Raw genomic sequence first — 12477 nt, 5'->3', positions numbered from 1 at the left:
TGCACTGTTTCAGCAACGGTGTATTTCCATAACTATGACAGTGTCTGGGTGCATGCTGACAAACCCTACCATTGTTCCATAGCTCTTCTTGGGGGGGGGGGGGCAGCATTGTTCTGAAAAAGGGAATGGAGAGCTTGCTGACATATTCCTGAACCTTCTTACCGATGCCCTCTTCTTAGAGAACATCTAAGGAGGACTTTGGATGATGTTTGTGTTCTTCTAGTTACAAATACAGCAACCCTTATTATTTAAAATGCATGGTGTGAGCTAGCATGGCAACAAACCATACTATGGCGCCTAGTCCACATGGTGAGCTACTATACATGAACAGCTAATCACATGGTTCACTCAGCATACTGAAGGAGACACTGCAAGTAGTCTTAAATTGGTCAATGAAACATGAAGACCAGCTCTGGAGTGCAGAAGTACCATTATAGATTTCTGTCCTGGGACATGGAGCTTGGAGGACAGGGGGAAGTCACATTCACAGCAGCATTCAAAGGCTTGCTTTTGTGTGATCAAGATAAAATTGTAAAAGATCAATGTTTTTGTTGTGGTTACTCTTTTACTTGCTATGAATCAGAATTGTTCTTTTTGTGGCCCAATCCTATCTTGGGCCTGCACTGACGGAGTGCAGTGCGCGCACTGTTGCAGAAGCACCCATAAAACATTTTGTGATGGTGCTTCTAGTAGGTGCATTGGCAGGAAGGCTGTAGCTGGTTCCAGTGGCTGCAGGGACACCTGATAGAGCCAAAAACACTGGCACAAGGGAGGGGGTGGAACGACATTGTGTCAGAGGTGGAAAGATTGGGCCCAAGAGGGGGCAGAATTGGTGGCACCAGTGCATGATGTATCCTATCCTCCTTTCCAGGCCTGACCTTATCATTCTTCCCAAGCCTGACTTCTGACACAGATCAACTTGGACTTGTACCAGCAATATCGCTGGCCCAGGTCCAAGTTGGCCCATGGCAGCTGCTGGGGCTTACCCTGGGGCAAGGAGACAAATGTCCCCTTGCCACAAGGAGACCACAGCAGCCAAAATTCCTCCACAGGATGCAGATTAGCCCATGCTGGCATTGCTACATTGCTGTGTGGGAATTAGTTAGGATTGGGCTGTTAACCTCAAAATGATTCTTAAGCACCTAAGTGCCAAGCTGCTATACAATATGTAACATAAAATTAATGATGGTAAAAATTGAGGCTCACGGGATTACGATCTAATCAATCCTTAGAAAAAGGAACTGATAGTTTGGAATGACACCAGAAAGGCATGCACTAATCGCATGTGGTGTGACATAGAGACACAGAACTGTGAACTGAAACAAAAAGTCCTGGTAGGTGGGTGGAAACTGATAACAACCTCTGTGTCTCGGTAGTCCTGAGCAGTCCAGGGACCCATGGAACTCAGTTTTTGCCAGCTTAAGGGGGCAAAGCAAGCACAAATTCAGCTGTGATGCACAGCCGTAAAAAAAGGAAAGCAGGTAAGAAGAAGAAAAAATTCTGCCTTGCTTCCAGCCTTTCTTGACAACTGGCCCAGAAACAAAAGCAGAAGGGAAAAAATAGCTTGATTTTGGATAGTTCATTACCTTTCACATTGAGGAAACAAAATGATGCCCCTGCACTGGGTGATTTTCTGCTCATTAGGCTTATAACTTATAGGTTGCAAGAATGATGGACTTTTATTGACATGAAGTATTGTATGCAATGGGCCACTACACAAATTACTACACAGACAGCAAGAGAAGTGTGAACGATACACTCTACCCTCTATGTCCTATCCACAGTGATATGCAAAAAAAGAGAGCTCTGGATACCAAAATAGCTTGTGTATATCAATCAGCCTAACATGTTTCTTTCCATATATTTACAGTGAAAGAAGGGCAAAGCAAAGTTCTTTTCTCAGTTGCTACCAGCTGAAGGAGCAGTGCCTGTTCTTATGGTTAAGTTCTTGCAATGGTAAAGAGGGGAGCACAGGCAGCTGAATCTGGATCATTAACCCATTTAGTTCAATATTGTCTACACTGACTGGCAATGGGTTCTCAAGGGTCTCAGACAAGAGTCTTTCCCAGCTCTACCTGAAGATGACAAAGCTTAAACATGGCACCTTCTTCCACTGTTAGGCCCACAAAAGACACTGGAAAGACACCACAAAAGACACCTGTAGAACAGACTAATTTTTGAACTGTACAAATTAGTATTATGCTGAACTCCATTTTTTTTTCCTGTGCTGGCTTTTTTGACTTCAGTTCTCTTTCCAGATTGGGCTGTGCTATGGAGTGCGTTGACACAGCAGAAGGCACTTGTTATGTTGCAAAATGGCTGCTGACAGTGTGCACAGTGCTCTATCAGTGGCCATTTTGCATACTCAGCTGCAGAGCAGTGACACCGCCACAGGTTTCTGCTGTGCCCCCTCCGCAGACATGGTAAGGCAGCAGAGGGGGCAGGAAGAGGGCAAAATTGGTGGGGAGAAAAGAATAGAAGAGGGGTGGATCTCACAGCAAGGGCACATGCTGGATCCAGTCCCCTCTTTTCAAAACCTCCCCACTCTTTTCTTTTCCTTAGACTTAGGCCAGCTGAAGAGTTGGTGTAGGTTCAAGGAGAACCATTGGGGAGGGATGGCTTACAGAGGGGTAATTATTTCCCCTTTCCCCTCCTAAAGCCTCCTGTTCTCCCCCCCACTGGATACAGTATGTGCCTTTTGTGCAAATGCATCGGTGGTGAGGGAAAGGATAGGCTTAGGCTCTACGTGGTTTAATGTTTTGCCAGGGGGCTTGATAACTGTGTTTAAATCTTGCAGCCTTAAATTAGGATGACCAACATTTCTAATTTTACACCTGTTCTTCATCAAGGTCTCTGTTTTAATTTTTTTAATGAGAAAATAATAAATATAGAAATGCTACTGTGATTGAGATGCTTGATTAGGCACGAGGGCTAAAAATCGACCCAGCAGCTTCCCTTTCGTTAAGAAAGGGCACTTCTGAGTCTATGCTGCATGAATAAAACATAAGGGCTGTCATTAAAATGCATCGCTAACTAGGCTTCCTTAGTATTGTTGTCTATTCATGAATGCATGAAACTGAAAAGCTATTAATATTAATCAAACCATTGCATCTTTACATTTCTATAAATGGATCAAACAGCTAATTTACTTTCTTAAAGGTATGGAAGAGAAAGGGAGTTGTCAAAGTTTTTTGTTTTCCCCTTCTGAAGGCTTCTGGTGTCTCACCCAACCATGGCATCTTAGGGACTGACCATTAATTTTAATATATTTGGAACCCCATTGCTAGGTGAGGAAATAAGGGGTAGGTATGTGTGCGTATGTTTGAATTGAGGTGACACTGTACGGATTGAAGACTGCACCTATAATAGATCAAGCGTCTCTGGAGTTAATGTGGTGCCTTCTATGGACATAGTTGAAAGTTTCCCAGATCTGAGCAAATGTCAAAGAAGTCAATGTTTAGAATCAAGTAAAGAAGCTTGAAAGAGACCATTTGGTGTAGTATACACCAGTGGTTCTCACACATTTAGCACCGGGACAATCTGTCAGGATTCATGATATCATCAGAAGTGATGTCATGACCAGAAGTGACATCATCAAGCAGGAAAATTCTTAACAATCCTAGGCTGCAATCCTACACACACCCAGGAGTAAGTCCCATTTACTATCATTGTTCAAAGCATTTACAGAGTAGCCTGTTAAAAGTACAGACGATGTGCCAGAATCTGCTCCTCCCACCTTCCAATGTTCCACCTCAGCACTCCCCTTACCTCCACATTTTCTGTTCTTCTCTATCCTCCTCTTTTTCCAATCCAGGGAGCGGGAGGAGGAGGAGGAGAAGTCGAATCAACTTCTGATAGAGCTGAACGCCCCCAACCAATCTGCTTCCTGTTAGCCTCATGGATGATCTGGCCCTTCATTTATGCTCAGGAATTATTTAACCAGCTAGGAATTGCCTTAAAATGTACAGTGGCTTCAGGAAATTTCATGCTTATTACTGCTGGCTATGTAATAAATAGCCTATTCCATTTCATTCACTCCAGTCATTATCGGTCATACTCACTTCTTGGCGCATTGCATGAGCCAACGATCATTTCAACAAGCGGTCAAGTCAGCTGCAATAATACTGAGCAAGACACCAAGAGCCTAGAGTGCAAAAGGGGTCTCTGCACATGCAAGGCAGATTCTCCATGCCCACAATCACTGAAGAGTTAGCAGTGCCAGCTGCATCTGTGCTGATCATGTTTGCTTGTGATGGAGACAGGGACAGGAAGCAGTAAAAAGTGACCTGAATTCCTTCCACCTTTCTAAATAGGTCACCAAAACAACCATCAGTCAGGAGACTTGCAGTGACCCAATTTAGAAAGAGTCACTTGTGCATACATCCACAGTTGCTGGGCACCGTTTGAAAATGACAGGAAGTACACTCTGTATGCATTGAGAGTATTCAGCAAGGTGATTTCCAACAGGTTTTACCATTGCTATCTTATGCAGTCTGTTCTGAAGTAAGCCCTATCGAGTTCAATGGAACTTATTCCCAAATACATTCGTATAGGATTTCAGCCTTCCTGGCTTTTTAAGCAACACATTTCCAAGCCACCTGCACAAAATATCTTTCTCTATAGAACTACTGATCTTGTGTACTTGGAAGAGTAATTTATAACGTCTGCTTTAAATTAAATACAGTAGCAGCTTTCAGAGTGAGATCCTTAGTTTTTTTTTTTTTTACAAATACAGTCTATTCATATATCCAGCTTTAACACTGTTCTCAACAAAGAGGAGTAAATTGTTCCGTCTGTTCAGTTGACCTTTGAAAATATTTCCCTCAACAACATAGCACAAAGCAATATAAAATTAAGAGTGCTTGCATACTTTCAACAGCATTAGTCAATCTGATACAAAAAGAGAGAGCATACGGATGCATTTTTCAGTATTCCATTTTCAGAATGTAATGATAAGTGGTGTAATTATTACTAGCTAAATGTAATGGAACAATTATTTACTTCTTAAGAATTGCCCTAGATATTTTTCTCTGGCAGTTTAAGAGTAGGACCTCAAAGTTCTATACAGGCAACAGTCATCCCTCCCATTCCCACATACTGACATGGTTGCACTGAAATGGTATGTTGTGTCTTGTGTATGTGCTCACCTGCCCACCCAAGACTAAGCATACCAATCAATTAAAAACAGGCCATTTAAACAAATGAAATAAAACAAATAATGAAATTCCACCATCCTCTGCCGACAACAGAGTACTTCTGTATTCACAGGTCCTCCAATTCACCTGGGACTGGAACGTTCTGTGCCCATGTGGGTTGGCTGCAGGAGGAGAGCAGAGGCAGGTTGGTGGTGCAGCTGGTTTCATGCTTCTCAGCCATATGACTTGAGGCTTCTGGAAGTTCCCAGTCAAACAGTGGCCATCACTGGGAACCAGTGAGAGAATCAGAGGAAAGATATTCTACCTCTAGTCTATTGGTAGGTTATTTTAATGAGGTCCAGGCCACAGATGCTGCTCCTCTCCCTAATGTTAAGTTGTCCCCTTTTCTCTCATGACTTCCTTCCAATTCTTCACCAATGTACTGCTCCATTCCAGTCTCCACGCAACACAGCTCCTAGGCCTTCTAACTAAACAGCTTTAGATTACATCCAGCTGCAGGTGCAGCAACCTTTTAGATAATGCCTTACAGGTTCATATATTTAATGCTGCTGAGCATGCTTAGATGCAGCCACTCAGTGGGCTTAGGAAGAACCCTTCTGAAACACACCAAAGGATCATTTAGTCCAGCATCTTGCATTCCACTGTGGTTAATTAGAAGCCTCTGAAAATGCTCAGAAGAGGTCAAAGTCTTCTTTTGCAGGTTCACTTCCACCTACCTGTACTAAATGGCATACAGACCATATAGCTACAAAAACTAACAGCCCAATCCTATGCGTGTCTACTCAGAAGTAAGTCCCATTAGATTCAGTGGGCTTACTTCCAGGAAAGTGTGGATAGGATTGGGCTGTAAGGCAGCCATCTTATGCACATGTACTTGGGAGTGAGCACCACTGAATATAATGAATTTGCTTCTGAGGAAGTATGTATAGGACTGCACTATAAGTAGGTCAGACACATGAGAGAAAATGGAAAGCCAAATGTCAGTCTAGAACAGTGCTGGTGAACTGATGACATGCGTGTTAAAGGTGACATGCCATGACATTTTGGGTGACATGCCAAAGTTCACCAACACCTGACAACAACTGAGTTTGTTTTACTCATATTTTATTTTTGTAATTATTTGACGTTTCTTTATATAATACATAGTACAACACATGATTGGACTGTATCCTTTTTAAATAAATAAATAAATATGTAAAGAACTGTATTTCTTTTGTTTAGGTGGTGGTGGTGGGGGTTGTGGTGGTGACATGCCAGCAGAGTCAAGTTAGGCATTTTCTGAATTTTTGTCACATGGAGCCCAAAAGCTTCACCATCAGTGGTTTAGAACCATTTCTTTAACTCCTCACAAACTGAGATCTGCTTTGTGGCCACAGTTAATCTCCATGTCTAAACATTTCAAACCTTCATTTCCTCCTCATTTATATTATTTTGGCTTTGATGCAAAGGCAACTTCTAATATCAACTGCACATCTTCCGGAACAACAAACACTCTTACGGGACCAAGTAACATCAGCCATGAAAACTGGATATCAAGAATGTCAACATGTGAAAAGGGCCATGTGATTTCTCAGTTTGACAGACGTTACCTATTTGGTCTCCAGGTTACTATGCTTAAGAAGAAGAAACCCATAGAGAAATCTGACACTGTCTTTCTTCACCTGACTAAATATTGGAAGTGATTAAATAGCAGTTGGGCCAACTGAGAATTGGTGTGCAGAGGCTGTATCTGTAGTCTTGTTGATTCTCTGAGGCCTGTTTTATAAAACAAAGTAAAAGAATGTGGTTGTAAAATCAATGGTGCTACTTCATGCTATGCGGGGAGCAGGGAAGCTCCACACTCCTGAATGCTTCCCTAAGTCAAAACCATTTGTAAATACCCCAGAACTGTGGTCAAAGGCTTGCAGCATGTGCACCTGCACAGTGTAGCTCTGCGCCAGTGCTAGCCTTTGCAAAAGTGTCATAAAGCACTTTGTGACAGCATAGCAGCTGGGTGGGCTGGCATGAAGTGTTGCTCTCGCTTCCTTGCACTAGCAAAAGACCCAGCGCATGCCAAACATGGTAAGTTACATGCCCAGTGGTGCAGAGGTGGGAGGAGGGCAGGTAGGGGGCGTAACAGGGAGGAGGAGGGCAGCAATGGGGGTGTGGAATGGGTGGGTTGGGCCCAGGAGAGGGGTGGAGTCAGTGGCAGTGGTGTGTGCTGCTTCCTATTCCCTTTCCTGGGCTCCATTCACCAACATGGGACAATGTGGACTGTGCCAGCTATATAGTTCATGCAGGTCCAAGTTGTCCCATTGTGGCTTCTGGGGTTTTCCCCAGGGCAAGGGGACAAATGTGAGGTGGTGGCAGATCGGTTTGACTTTATCTACAGACTGTTACAAAGTCAGAACATTTGTGTGTACACCAGGCCTTGGCACATATCTGACTCTAGGCTACAGGTAGGCAGAATTTAGGCTTCTGGGGTCTACCTTTTATTGCCAGAGACTTATGACTTGGGAGGGTAGAGCTAGTCATGAGATGGAGGCTTGTACAATAATGTACATGTTTTCTTGTTTCACACACACACACACACACACACACACACACACACACACACACACACCCTCAGTAGTGTTCTGGGTTCAAGTTTCTGCCCATGGTCCAAACACAGCTGAGCTGGGATTTAAGTGGGTTCCCAGGAGCCAGGGAGGAGAAAAATTGTTTGTTTGTTTGTCACATTGTTTGTTTGTTTATAATATGTATTCCACTCTTCAAAAAAAAAAAAAGTTCACAAATGGGTTTATAGAGAAGATAAAATTAAATATCTAAAGGACTCCCTGTTCCCGAAGGGCGCACAATCTTAAAAAAGATGCAAGGGAGGACACAAAGATGCACTTGTTGTCTTGTGTGCTCCTTGAGCATCTGGTGGGGTCATTCTGAGATAAAGGAAGCTGGACTAGATGGGCCTTTGGCCTGATCCAGCAGGACTGTTCTCATGTCTAGGACTGGATATGCTAAAGTGAAATGCCACTGCTATAGGTGGAAAAGGTACAGTCCATTCTACCACCTCAGGATTCTACCTTTCAATCCTAGGAATGAGTTAAGTCTTTGAGAACGTGTGGTCCTGCCCTATGATTCCCAGCTGCATGTAATACTTTGTGCATCACAAAGGCGTACAGCTGAAAATGGAAGGACCCCACTGGCTGTGCAGTATTAAGTTGCTGACCTGATTATTCTTTCCCCAGCCACCCCCATTCTGTGCTGTGGCTGCTGCTTCTGTGGCTGGTGTGACAGTAGGGCTTCATCCATAAGTGACAAAAGCTAGACATGCTGCACAATGGGGCTATGGCCATGGAGGCCTAAAGAAACAGCAGGAGGGGTAGGTAAGTACTCTTGGCATCACTCCACTATTTTATAATATTTATATTGTTGTTAGTCTGTTGGACCACTGGTTATGAAGGGGAGAAGAAGGGTATAAGCATTTAAATAAATAAATAAATAAATAAATAAATAAGAAACCAGGGAAGTATCATGAAGACTGACAGCAGCTCATGATGATTAGAACTGTTGAGGGAGGACAAACCTTGCAGCAGTGGCATAGCTAATGATCGTGTAGCCCGGTGCCAAGCTCAAAATGTTGCCCCAGAAGTGATGTCACAACCGAAAGTTACGTCATACCCAGTCTTTTTAAAAGTGAAAATTGGGACGAACCCATCTCCTCCAACCAGTAGCTTGCCACCTACTTGCTCTGCTACCTCCCCCCCCAGTCAGTGGCATAGCTAAGGCATCAATCTGCTACCTGGGGTCAAAGAGGATTTGTAGCCCTCCCCCAGACAAATATCAAATTAATTAAGTGAATAAATAAAAAGTGTGCCGCTGATAGGTTTGAGGCATTGTGCTGAGGTGAAGAGGGATGGTTATTGCTAAATATAAGAGGGGCACCACTTGAAAAAGTGCCTTTTTACCTGGTGAGCAAAGTCCATGTATTATGATACATGGACATGAGAACTGACTCATATTAACACCTTATTGGTTTCATGCTGTATCATGATAACCATGTCTTTGCAACATGTCATGAAAATCATGTCTTTGCAACATGTCAATAACATAATAATATGTTATTGGCTCTCAGAACAATCATAGGTCAGTTTTGCGTTTAGGAAATCCACTTTTTGTTCCATAAGGCATTTTCATTTTCATTTTCTGGTTAATTGGCCATAACTTTTGATAGTATACAGATATTCCAATGAAGTTTGTTTCATTGCATTCTGCATTAAATTACCTTTCCAATGATATATAACATGATTATATTATTCACACATACCAAGATTTTCACAATTTTGGTCACTAGTGTCAAGCTCAGCTTGCTGTCCCCCTAAAGCTTGATGCCCGGTGAAACTGCTACCCCCTGCACCCTCTTAGCTATGCCACTGCCTTGCAGACATCTCAAGGGCTGTAGTAGAATTGCCTGTTTGACACTGCTTCAACAGATGGGCCTCAACCTAGGAAGGGCTCTTAGACCCATAGGACCTTGAAAAGGGACTATGGCCTCTTGGGTAGCAGAAAGACCCTAGAGTGTCAGTGGGGAAAACAGAAATAAACTGGATGGGGGGAGAGGTTTGAAATTTAGCCCGCAACCCTCTCTTGGGTTGTAGAGAATGGATAAGGAGAGTGGGTAACTGATACCAGGTTTACCCAACTCAGTAAATATTTTAATTCTACTCGAGAAACTTAGAATTTTTATCTATTTTTATAACTGAATTCCCTGGCCTCTTTGACATGAAGCTGTCAAGGCAGGACCAGGAGGCAGACATACTGATTTCTGGCTGCAGTGGATGCTCTGTGTATCATTTGCAGCTGAGGAAAGTCCCCCTGGGGATAGTGGGAACAGGGAAGAATTAGCAGTAGCTACGTAAATTGAGCTTTTCAAGTGTTGGCCTTAAGCACACAAAAAAACATCAAGCGGGTTTTCAAGTATTTTATTAGAACTCTCAAAGAGCCCAATTCATTTTCAGATCAAGGAGAAAGGGCAAGCATATCTACTCATCTCCATTTCCTTCTGCTGCAATTGTAGACCTACCATAAATCACTAAATTTTGTTGAATTAAGGGCCCAATCCTATCTCTTGCCATCCAGTAGCACATAGTTCCACTGATGGAGCACACGCTGCGTACTATGGGGGGCAAACAGACGGTGAGGTAAGTACCCAGAAGAAGTAAGTAAAAAAACATTTTGCCTGCCTTCCTATAGGCTGCCTTGCCTCTAATGGGTCTTCTACGGTTTTATTTGTTCATGGATTTTGGTGTTTTCCAGAGTTAGAACTGCAGAAAGAGGTGTTATGTGTTTTTATTCCAAGGGTGCATTTTTCTAAATTATAATTATAAATTCTAATTGCTTTTAAAGTGTGCTAGGTAGGTGATATAGATGGTACAGTGTCAGCAGATGCAGTCATAAGCATGTAGAGGTGTTAGAGAATGGTTTTATTTTTTCACAGATTTCACAGATTTCTGTTGTTATTATTATTATTATTTTACAAAAATGAGCAGTGCAGAAAGTGGTGTTATGTGTTTTTGGCTGCAATCCTAACCACACTTTCCCCACTGAACAAAATAGGACTTACTTCTGAGTAGACCTGGTTAGGATTGTGCCCTTTATTTCGTTATTATCATGAAAAATCTCACCTCTAGGTATAGGATCTTGGCATGCATAGCTGCCACTGGAGATTCTCCCCATTCTGCCCCCAGCATGGCTGCAGCCACAATCAACCCATGATCTTCCCTTGAACTGCTGTTGCTGCTCTTGCCAGTGATGGCAGGGGAAAGTAGGTGTTCTTGGGTCACTGTCACCTGTGTCTAGCCACGTGTCTATCCACCAGTGTCCAACACCTGTGTTGGAAGCTGCCTTCCTGCCACTGGCCTGAAACTTACAGTTATTGATCACAATATCTGCCACCTTAAGCCATGGATAGGACTGGGCTGTAAGTTAATGAAATCATCCACAGCATACCTGTTTTCAGGATAAACTTGTAGCACTCTCTATATTTTGGGGGGTGTCTTTATGGTCTTTCAGGATCCACCTCAATTTTTCTTATCAAAAAAATACATTGCTGCTGCAGGAATTGACAGTTGGAATGAAGTGGGGGGGGGGACAGTGCTTTTTGTGAAGCGGATGATAATCAGAACAATCTGTTATAGTCCAAGAAAGCTAGACACATATAGAAGGTGTCTGTATAATGAAAAAGCGGAAAAGCTTCCTCAACAATGACTCTAAAGGTCATTATGGTCTTCATAATGGTCTTCATAATGGTCGTATGGTCTTCGTCCTACATCAGACAACAAAATATCTAACTTTTTGATCTTATATATATGGCATTATGGTTTAAATGCAAAACACTGAAACCTAAAGTGTGAATTACTTTTAACCATCTGTATTCAATTCATGGATGTTCTTTATCCAGTTCTATAATAAACATTCAGCTTGAGTGATTTTCTCTATTTCATTTCTTTCATGATTGGTTCATTCTGTGTGGGGAAAATTTTAGAAGTATCCCTGTTGGGGTTGGAAACTCTGTAGTTAGGTGAATGGAAAGGAATTTTGGAATAGGCACAACAGGTAACAGAATGAGAATGGGGAAGTGTGCCTGGAAAATTGTGTTAAAATATTCTGAGCTTGTTGTTCTTGTTGTTAATAAGAATACAGGTGGGACATTGGTATCTGCGGGCAATCTCTTCTCGGACACCTTGCAGATACTGAAAATTGCAGATCCAACCCACGGAAGCCCTCTGAAGGGGACCAGAGCTGTGCTCCAATTCCTTCCGGAAGGCTTTCTGAAGCCCAACAAGGCAGTGTGCATCTGTTTCTGGCCGAAAAAAGCTTTGGAGGGCTTCCCGGGCCTCGGAATGCTTTATATGGCATTAAAAAGTCACTTCCAGTTTCCTCTCAGGAAATTGGAAGTTGGGTTTTTCAGCCTGAAACAGCCATTCTGAAGCCCGCAGAGGCAGCAGGCGGACACGCGCCACCTCTGCAGGCTTCAGAAAGCCCTCCGGAGTTGACCAGAGCACAGCTCTGGTCACCTCCAGAGGGCTCAAATGGGGCCAAGACTGGCTCAGTATGGGCCTGGGGGACCTGTGTTGAGCCAAATCCATGGATACACAATCCATGGATATGGAGGCCCCACCTATACAGTGGTTCCTTCTTTGCTTCTTATTCAGACTCATGCAGACTGAAACACATGAACACTGCAATTGATGTATATTGTGATGCCCAATTGTTGTACAATGTGATGCACCATTGTGATGCCCCAGCTGATGTACATTGTGATATATTGCAGTTCTGTTGCACT

This window comes from Tiliqua scincoides, chromosome 4 (assembly GCF_035046505.1).
Source record: "Tiliqua scincoides isolate rTilSci1 chromosome 4, rTilSci1.hap2, whole genome shotgun sequence".
NCBI lineage: Eukaryota > Metazoa > Chordata > Lepidosauria > Squamata > Scincidae > Tiliqua > Tiliqua scincoides.
The sequence above is the reverse complement of the archived record's forward strand: the minus strand, read 5'-3'. Positions refer to the sequence as shown.